Raw genomic sequence first — 10335 nt, 5'->3', positions numbered from 1 at the left:
TGTTTATTCTTTTAGAGTTCTGTAGGTCAGAAGGCTAGGAAGCCTTGACTGAGTTCTCTGCCTGGGGTCTCACAGGCTGAAATCAAGTTGTGGCCCAGACTGGGCTCTTGTCTGGAGTCTGCAGGGGAAGAATCTGCTTCCAGGCTCATTCAGATGGCAGAATTCAGATCCTTTCGGTTGTAAGACTGAAGTCCCTGTTTCCTTGCTGCCTGTCATGGGCCACTCTAAGCTCCTGAAAGCCACCCATATTTCTTGACACCATGGCCCCCTCCCTTTTCAAGCTAGCAACAGTGCATTGAATCCTCATTCTAGGAATCTGACTTCCTTTTCTGCTATAGACAGACTGCTTTTAAAGGGTTTGTGTGTTTATATTAGTTTTACCATAATAATCTTCCTTTTTATTACCTCAAGAGTCAACTGCTTACAACTTTAATCATACCTGCAAATCCCTTCTGCTGGGTAATGTGACATCACAGATGTAATGTCTCATATTCACAGTCTGAGGGATTAGAGTGGGACATTTTGGAGAGTCATTCTAGGATTTTGCTTACCACGATTTAAACAGAAGTCTCCTGGCTCTGGCACAGTTAGATTGATCCAGCAGGGTTGTGGATAGGCTTGTGTGATCAGTATGTTGACTCTCATCAGATTGTGCACTTGGAAGTGAGCAATAAATGTATAAAGTGCTCACCATTCTTTCAAAAAAAGCTTTTGAGCATCTACTATGGCTCAGATACTGTTGTAGTTGTTGGGTTATTGATAAACAAGACCTACTTTTGTTAAGATTATAATGTAGTCTTTTCAAGAAAAAAATTTCCTAGTTCCAACAGTGAAAAAGATTTTCTATAGGACTTACCTATTAAATGAATTGTGCATGACAGAAAGTTGATGTTCAATAATTTTTGGATGGATGAGTGAATTGAAAGGATACATGTGAGAATAAAAATAAAACTCAACAAAGATGCTCAACAGGGAATTCAGAAACAGAATCCTTGGGAAGGATTCATAAGAGCCTTTCCAGAATTTCACGTCTGCTAAATTACTATCTAGGCAATCCAATTTTAGCAGAATGCTTGACACATTCCAATGTACCATATTATGAAAATGTGTAATTATGATAGTATGGAGTGACTTTTAGTATAAATGAATGCTAGTATGTTTACTTGTGATGAATGGCATTTTAAGCCTCCAACTTTTAAGAAAGGGATGGTGCATTGCTTTTGAAAGTTGATTTGCCTGCTGAAACAGTGTCTTGCATGTAATCGCTGCCTTAAAACAATTTGTTGATTTTGTTGCTTGAAGGATAGGTAGGATTTAGCCAAAAAGAGAAGAAACAAGGTGCAAACTTCAGAGATGAGTTTGGCCCTTCCTCAGCAGAACAGAAGATAACCATAGAGGAAACACTGATGATAATCCATTTGCAAATTCTTTTAACAAGTATTGGGTTGGCCAAAAAGTTTGTTTGGGTTTTCTGTAAAATGTTATGGGAAAACCCAAATGAAACTTTTGGCCAACCCTGTATTTGAGTACCTTCCAAATCCAAATTCTAGGCTCTATTAGCCACTGCTGACACATCAGTGAACAAAACAGAAAAAAAAATACCTGCTCTGAAAAAGCTTACATGTAGTGAGGGGAGACAAACAAAAGAAAGTAATTTTATAGCATGCTAAGAAGTGTTAAAGTTCCATTCCGCCCCCGCTCTCACTCCCACACTCCCCGTCACAGCACCCAAAGCAAGGAACCAGGAATGGGGAGTAAAGAGTGGGTTTCAAATGACTGTTCAGTCTCTTTCAGGTTGTGCTCCAAAGATACCAGTTTGGGAAACAGCAATAATGTACCCAGTGCTACTGCAGTAGACTGTGCTTCTGTGCCACACCACCTATTTAAGACGGTCCAGGAATAACTTGGAAGCTGGGAGATTAGTCAAACGTGTGGTCTCATTTCAAATCAAGAAAAAAATATTCCGCCTAGAGATGGATGATCTAATCAAATACATCAGAGATCACTTAGGGTACTCATGATTTCTGTGTATACTTAGCTTTTTAGGTAAACCTTGATTGTTTCTTTTAAAAAAATACTTATTTGAGCATGAACACTGCAGAGTAAAGAAAAGAGTCAAAAAGTGATCCCTTCTGGGACTTCCCTGCTGGCGCAGTGGTTAAGAATCCACCTGCCAATGCAGGGGACACGGGTTCGAGCCCTGGTCCGGGAAGATCCCACATGCTGTGGAGCAACTAAGCCCATGCACCACAACTACTGAGCCTGCGCGCTAGAGCCTGCGAGCCACAACTGCTGAAGCCCACGCGCCTAGAGCCCGTGCTCCACAAGAGAAGCCACCACAATGAGTAGCCTGTGCACCACACAAAGAGTAGCCCCCACTCGCCACAACTAGAGAAAGCCCGCGCGCAGCAGCGAAGACCCAATGCAGCCAAAAATAAATAAATAGTAAATTAATATATTAAAAGGACTCCAATGTTTAAAAAAAAAAAAAGTGATCACTTCTGATAGGGACAGCATTTCCAGAAAAAGCCTAATTTACCCACAGCATTATGTTAGGGAGGAAGGCCAAAATGTTAGTAACTTTAAACAAAGATAGCTCCCAGCTTCTGAATGCAGTGGCCAGCTGAAGGCAACCCTGTAAAAGGGGAGAGGGTTTGGCCAAGTAACTTTGTGCATCTCCTGGCTGCATTAAACAGGGACAGCAGATCCACTGGCATTTAAAAATAATTGCTATAGACAATGATTTTTCCATTCCAGTTTTTAAAACTAGCAAGACAATCTGTCTCCTGCTTGAAATTCCTCACTGGCTTCTCAGTACCTTGAAGATAAGTACCAATTCTTTTTTTTTTTTTTTTTTTTTGCTGTACGCGGGCCTCTCACTGCTGTGGCCTCTCCCGTTGCGGAGCACAGGCTCCGGACACACAGGCTCCGCGGCCATGGCTCGCGGGCCCAGCCGCTGTGCGGCATGTGGGATCTTCCGGGATAGGGGCACGAACCCGTGTCCCCTGCATCGGCAGGCGGACTCTCAACCACTGCGCCACCAGGGAAGCCCCAGTACCAATTCTTTAAAACAGTTTGTGAAGTCCTTTGTGCTCTTGCTTACCTCCAACATCACCCCTCTCTATGGCACACTCCTTTGCCCACCAATAGGGAGCTACTTTCTGTTCCCAGAAAAGACCTGGTCTCACTTCTGAACTTCTGCACACACTCTCTTCTCTGGCCAGCTCCTACTTGTCTCAGTTATCACTTCCTTCAGCAAGCCTTTCCTGATCTTTGAAATAAAAATTAGGTGTCTCTTTTATGTGCTCCCATGATAAACACCTCTATTGTGATCTTTTTTTTTTTAAATTTATTTTGACTGTTTTGGGTCTTCATTTCTGTGCCAGGGCTTTCTCTAGTTGCAGTGAGCGGGGGCCACTCTTCATCGTGGTGCGCGGGCCTCTCACTGTTGCGGAGCACAGGCTCCAGATGTGCAGGCTCAGTAGCTGTGGCTCACGGGCCCAGTTGCTCCGCGGCATGTGGGATCTTCCCAGACCAGGGGTCGAACCCGTGTCCCCTGCATTGGCAGGCAGACTCTCAACCACTGCGCCACCAGGGAAGCCCCTATTGTGATCTTTATCACACTGTTCAATTACTGATTGACCTCTCCGCCACCAGCTTTCAAGGTTCTCGGTGCCTGGATGGATGAACCTGAGCAACTGCTAGTTTCCTACCCTATATCCATTTTCCCCTTCCTGATTTTGTCTAGAGTAGCAGTGTGCCCAGCTTCTCTGGCAGCCCCAAATAAGAGTGAGACAACTTAAGCCAATGAGACATAAGCAGACGACTGCTGAGACATTTATGAGAAACTTACTTTCCTAATAAAGGCATTATCCCTTCCTCCTCCTTTCTACCGGAGTGTGGTTAGAGTGCCAAGGATGAGGACTATTTGCCCATGTGATAACAAACACAAAGATGAAAACCACATGTTAAGGATGGCTGAACAGACACATAGAAGGAGACTGGATCCTTGATGGCATTGTGGGTTGCCAATTTCAGCCAGGCTATCTGTGTCTCCAAATTTGTTATAATGTGAGGGCAGGGATTTTTTTATCTGTTCATTCAAGGGATGTAACAGGAGTGGTTAACCTGTTTGGTTAAGCTTCTATATTTAGGATTCTGTTATATTTAGCCAAATGCAGCCCACTGTCCAAATATTTGTTCAATGAATGAAAAGTATGCTACTAATAATAGCTCATTTGTTCTGTGTGTACTACAAATTAGGCACATTTTAAGTACTTCTGAAACCAAGCGGGGCCCTGTGGAGCTCCCAGGCATGGGGGCCCTTTTTCCCCCCATTTCTTGTAGGCAAGACTACAGCCTCCATGACCTACCCTGAGTTCCAAAGGACGGAACAGTTGCTAATCAAGGGAGGAGTAGCCAAGAAACCACCTGAGGCAAGATTAAAGGCACTAGAGAAGCTCATCAAGATTAGGAGACCCACCACCTGAGATGAGATTAAGGGAGGGCAGGCCCTGCACACACGCTGATCTTGTCAGAGACCCCACCTGTGAACCACTGCTATAAAACCCCTCACCAAATCCTCCCTGGTTAGGAGATACAGTTTTGTTTTGTTTTTTAATTTTTTAATTTTTTTTGCGGTACGCGGGCCTCTCACTGTTTGTGGCCTCTCCCATTGTGAAGCACGGGCTCCGGACGCGCAGGCTCAGCGGCCATGGCTCACGGGCGCAGCCGCTCCACGGCATGTGGGATCTTCCCAGACCGGGGCACGAACCCGTATCCCCTGCATCGTCAGGCGGACTCTCAACCACTGCGCCACCAGGGAAGCCCAGGAGATACAGTTTTTTGTGGCAGAAGCCCGGTGTATCTTTCTTTGCCTGGCAAAGCAATAAAGCTATCCTTTTCTACTTCACCCAAAACTCTTTGTCTCCGAGATTCGACCGGTGTACAGAGAGGCCGAGCTTTCGGTAAAACTTTACATGATTGCCCCATTTAGAGGATGAACTTTGGGGGAATTCCTGGGTGGTCCAGCGGTTAAGACTCTGTGCTTTCATTGCTGTAGGCCAGGGTTGGATCCCAGTTCAGGGAGCTAAGATCCTGAAAGCTGCATGGTGGTGGGCGGGGAGGTAGGACGGGGAAGGTGGGGAGGGAGGGGAATGAACTATGGGAGAAACTAATAAATAGGGAAAGGCTGGTGAAGTCCAGGCCCTACATGAAGGATCAGCCAGAAGTGTGAGAAGCAGCTGTGGGGAAATCTGTCTCATTTCCCTAAGAAGGGAAACTCGACATTAATAGCCAGTCCAGCCAGGATCAGTGCATTACTTTGTTCCTAAGGGCTGGAGTCAGATCTCATTCAAACATTGCAATGTGCAAATGCAATTCTCTCTTTGCTCAGCTGTTCAACCCACATTCAGTTTCTCTCTCCCTAGTCAATCATGCCTTACTTCTCTGAGGACAAATTGTTCCTGTCCGTATGTCCATCCATCCATCCCTCTACCTGTCTATATACTTGTCATGTGGATCAGATACCATACAAGAGCCCTTTCTAGGGAATACTCTCTGGTTCACAGCTCCTACTTAGAGAGCACTCCTTGGTAGCCCATTTTATACTATGTTGATTGGACCAGGACTGGGCGACTGACCCAAGAACTACCAAACCTTAAGTTAGCCAGTGTTCTGTGACAAGTCCTGGAGCAAAAAGGTGATCAGGACAATCAAATTCTTCAAGGCTTTGAACTGAGAAATACTGAGAAAATGATGTACTTAGCAGTGGGAGGTGAAGCTTGAAGAAGAGTGATGATGAGGTGCAACAGGGACCAAGACAGTGAGTCCAGTGTTCTGAGAAAGCAGGAGCTGTGAGGATGCACTCCATGAGGCAGAGAAAAGTATACAGAATAGTAAAGAGAATGCCAGTTGGAGCTGGCATAAAGGTGGACAGAGAGAGAGATGCAGACAGCTTCTTGGGGAATAGCTGAGACTCATTAATGACGGGCCCCTAGAGCAAAAACCCACCATCACAGCTCCTCGGTTTCTTAGAGCTGCCTTGGATCCTGGTTCTGGCTGTGAGATCCAGTTCTGTGTGGGTCCCTCTTTTCCATGAGACCTGGTTGTTTGGAATTCAGATTCCTCAGTAGATGCATCTTTATGATAAATCCCTGCGTTACATAAAATAAAATTCTCTTGGGCTTCCCTGGTGGCGCAGTGGTTGAGAGTTCGCCTGCCGATGCAGGGGACATGGCTTCGTGCCCCGGTCCGGGAGGATCCCCCATGCTGCAGAGCGGCTGGGCCCGTGAGCCATGGCCTCTGAGCCTGCGCGTCCGGAGCCTGTGCTCCGCAACGGGAGAGGCCACAACAGTGAGAGGCCCGCGAACCACAATAAATAAATAAATAAATAAATAAAGTTCTCTTGAACAGAAGGAGCCTATCAAGAACATTCCCAGTGACTCAGGTGGCCAAGCAGTATCTCCCTGTTTAAATAATCCATTGACGGGGCTTCCCTGGTGGTGCAGTGGTTAAGAATCTGCCTGCCAACACAGGGGACACAGGTTCGAGCCCTGGTCCAGGAAGATCCCACATGCTGTGGAGCAACTAAGCCCGTGAGCCACAGCTACTAAGCCTGCGCTCTAGAACACCGCGAGCCACAACCACTGAAGTTTGCGTGCCTAGAGACCGTACTCTGCAACAAGAGAAGCCACTGCAATGAGAAGCCCACACACTGCGACAAAGAGTAGCCCCGGCTCACAGCAACCAGAGAAAGCCCGCGTGCAGCAACAAAGACCCAATGCAGCCCAAAATAAATAAATTAAATAAATTTAAAAAAAAATCCACTGACATTAGGACATTTTTTCTTCATCCAATACTTTCTCATATTGTCATTTAGAGCACAATGGATGTGCTTGGATACCTTGGAAGAAACTCCCCATGGTGTCTGAACTTCAGTTCCAGCAAGGGAAGGGTCAGACCAGTATCCAGGATGAGTTTGGGCCTTCTAAGTGAGAAACACGCCAGAAATTGATCAATTCACTCCCTTAGGTAAGTGGAAAAAACCTGTTTCCCAAGAAAGAACAGAGTAGGCATTGCCTACAACCCTGGGCAGAATCATGCCCTCTGAATCTTCAGTTGACCCAATGCACAGTCATTTAACCATGGTCTTTGGCAGTGAATTCTGGAAGTGCCTGACAGATATCTGGGGTTGAGTCCCTCAGCTTTGCGAGGCAAGAGTGCATTCTGTCAGTCTTTCCTTTGGGGTTAGGGAAAATAACTTTTGCAGTAGAGAACAGATTCTTGCTCCCAGATTCCACTTCAAATTTGGTGGGGGAAATGTTTCAGAAATGTAATTTTTTCCTTTGATTGCAGTGGTTTTGCTAAGAGAAGACAGATCTTTTGGGGAAAAACCTGCTCCTTTATTTGGATAAGTCCTAAATGGCCAACCAACTTTTGAACACCCTTTCCATCAACAGTTTATCCAGTTGTAGGTCTATTTTCTTTTTTGTTACTCTGGGAATCCCAACAATTTGGGGGGAATACATCTACTTTTTCACATACCACTTCCTTAGCCTTTAAGTAAGCCACTCCCTTTTTAAAATATCATCTATCTTAAAACTGTTTTAAAAATATTCCAGTTTTCAAATTTAAACCAATTTGAAAACTATTGATATATACAAAATATGGATCCAAATGATTATCTCCCCCCAAATGTATTTTTCAACAAAACTTAGTAAATAAAAAATTATTTTCATACTATTTTTATTTTACCTGGTTTAAACAGATTTGGGTCACACTTTCTTACATTTTTTTTTTCTGTTCCCATTGTCTATTCTGTTTTTAACCTACTATCAGAAAAATGAAATATTTTAAACTTTGAAATATATTTTCAATTCCATTAGGGCAAGTATTTCCATTAAACCATTTTCTCTTTTCCTTTATATCATAGAGGTACTCAACCCTAGCTAACATTAGAATCACCTGGACTGTTTCCCAGAGATTTTTTATTTAATTGGTCTGTAGTGGGGCCCCAATCTAGGTTTTTTTTTTATTTATAAATTAAGTGTTTCTAATATGTAGGCAAGATTGAGGATCACTACACATATTACTTGATCTTCTTTCCTATTTATTCCTATTTATTATTATGTTTTCTTTAACATGAAGTCTACCTAACCAGCAACAGGATATGTTTATCCATTTATTCAAGTTTTTAATTTCTGACAGTGAGGTGCTGTAATTGTCTTTGCATAGGTTCTGTGTGTTCCTCATTAGACTAATTCTTAAATATGTGGTATATTCAGACTTTCTATATCAAAATCAGGATAAAGTAAAAATAAATCTAATCAATCTGATTATGGAGTTTCATATATCTTTGTCCAGCTCCTCTGTGTATACAGCTATAGATATTTGTGTCCATGTTTGCATTGTTCAGAAAAAGATTCTTATTAGGCCAGTGCTATCATCTGGCAGTCCCTGTTACCTAAAAGCCCTATGGCATTAATACTAGCCAGCCAGTGGAGATCTTTTAGATCATTTATTGAACTAAATCTCTATGTGCTAAGAGCTGAAGGCAGATGAATAGAACAGTTTCCTTATTAAGAAGCATTTAGAGTTGTCAGTGGTTACAAAAAAAAAAATCACGATTTCAAGCTCTCACTTACCTCCTTCAGGGGTCAGAATAGCTGAGTAAATGAATGCTGAGCTTGTGTTTGTGAAGTGTATGGATCAAGAGCATTTGTCCTGGAGGCAAACAGCCTGGGATCATATCCTTACTTTACTAACTAGCCATGAGGCCTTGGGCAAGTAACTTAACCTCTCTACAGCTCAGTCTTTTGTAAAGAGGAGATAATAATAATAGTTACCTCATGAGGTTGTTATGAGGATTAAATGAGTTATATGTGTAAAGTCTTTAGAACTCTACCTGACACATAATAAGCACTTAATATATACTATATTATTATTTGGGGGTGGCGGATTGGCAAGTGGCACTAGCAGGGTAGTGAGCAGAGTGCAGAACACAGAGGGAGACATTATTTAGGGCATCTTTAAAACAAATTTCCTCCTCTCTTTCCCCATCCTCCTTTCCCTCCTTTCTCCCTTCCCACCTCTCCCTCTTCTTTCCCTCTCCTTCCTAAACAATTCAGTCCAAAATCCATTAGGTAAGGCCAAGGAAGGATTACTGTGAACAATTATATGCCAATAAAATGGAATATACAGATGAAATGGAAAAATATCTAGAAAGACACACTACTAAAACCAACTTAAGAAGAAATAGTCAATCTAAATAGACCTATAACAAGTGGAGAGATTAAATTAGTAGTCAAAAACTTCCCACAAAGAAAAGTCCAGGCCCAGAGGGCTTCACTGCTGAATTCTACCAACATTTAAAGAAGAACTGATAGCAATCTTACACAAACTCTTACGAAAAATAGAAGAGGGAGGAACGCTTCTCAGTTCATTCTCTATGAGGCCTGTATTATCTAGATACTAAACTAAAGGCATCAGAAGAAAGCTACTGACCAATATCTTTTAAGAATATGGATGCAAAAACCCTCAACAAGATACTAGCAAACCAAATGTAGCACATAATAAAGAATTATACACCATGACCACATGAGATTCATTTTAGGAATGCAAAGCTGACTTAACATTCCTAAATCAATTAATGTAAACACTGTATCAATAAAATAAAAAAACAAAACCACATGATCATCTCAATAGATGCAGGAAAAAAGGCATTTGACAAAATCCAATGTCCTTTCATGATAAAAAACACAACATATTACAGAATTTCCTCAGCTTGATAAAGGGCATCTACAAAAACCCCACAGATACCATCATACTTAATGGTGAAAGACTGAATGCTTTCCCCCTAAGATCAGGAACAAGACAAGTCTATCTACTCTCACCACTTCTACTCAACTTTGTACTGGAGGTTCTAGCAAGTGCAATTAGGTACTTAATTAAAATAAAAGGTATCCAGTTTGGAAAGGAAGAAGTAAAACTGTCTCTTTGTAAATGAGGTGATTTGTAGTATATGAAAATTCTAAGGAATCTACCAATAAACAACTTCAGCAAGTTTGAAGAATTCAAGACTAATATGCAAAAATCAATTGCATTTTTTAATATACATACAATTAACAAAAATGAAAGTAAGAAAACAATTCCATTTACAATAACATCTATAGAATAAATTTAACAAAAGAAGTGCAAAATATATACTCTGAAAGCTATAAAACATTCTCAAAAGAAATTAAAGAAGGTGTAAATAATTGGGAAAACATCCTTGTTTATGGATTGGTAGGTTTAATATTGTTTAGATGGCACTACTCCCCAAATTGATCTATAGAT

This window comes from Mesoplodon bidens, assembly GCF_964165515.1.
Source record: "Mesoplodon bidens genome assembly, chromosome: 5".
NCBI lineage: Eukaryota > Metazoa > Chordata > Mammalia > Artiodactyla > Ziphiidae > Mesoplodon > Mesoplodon bidens.
The sequence above is the reverse complement of the archived record's forward strand: the minus strand, read 5'-3'. Positions refer to the sequence as shown.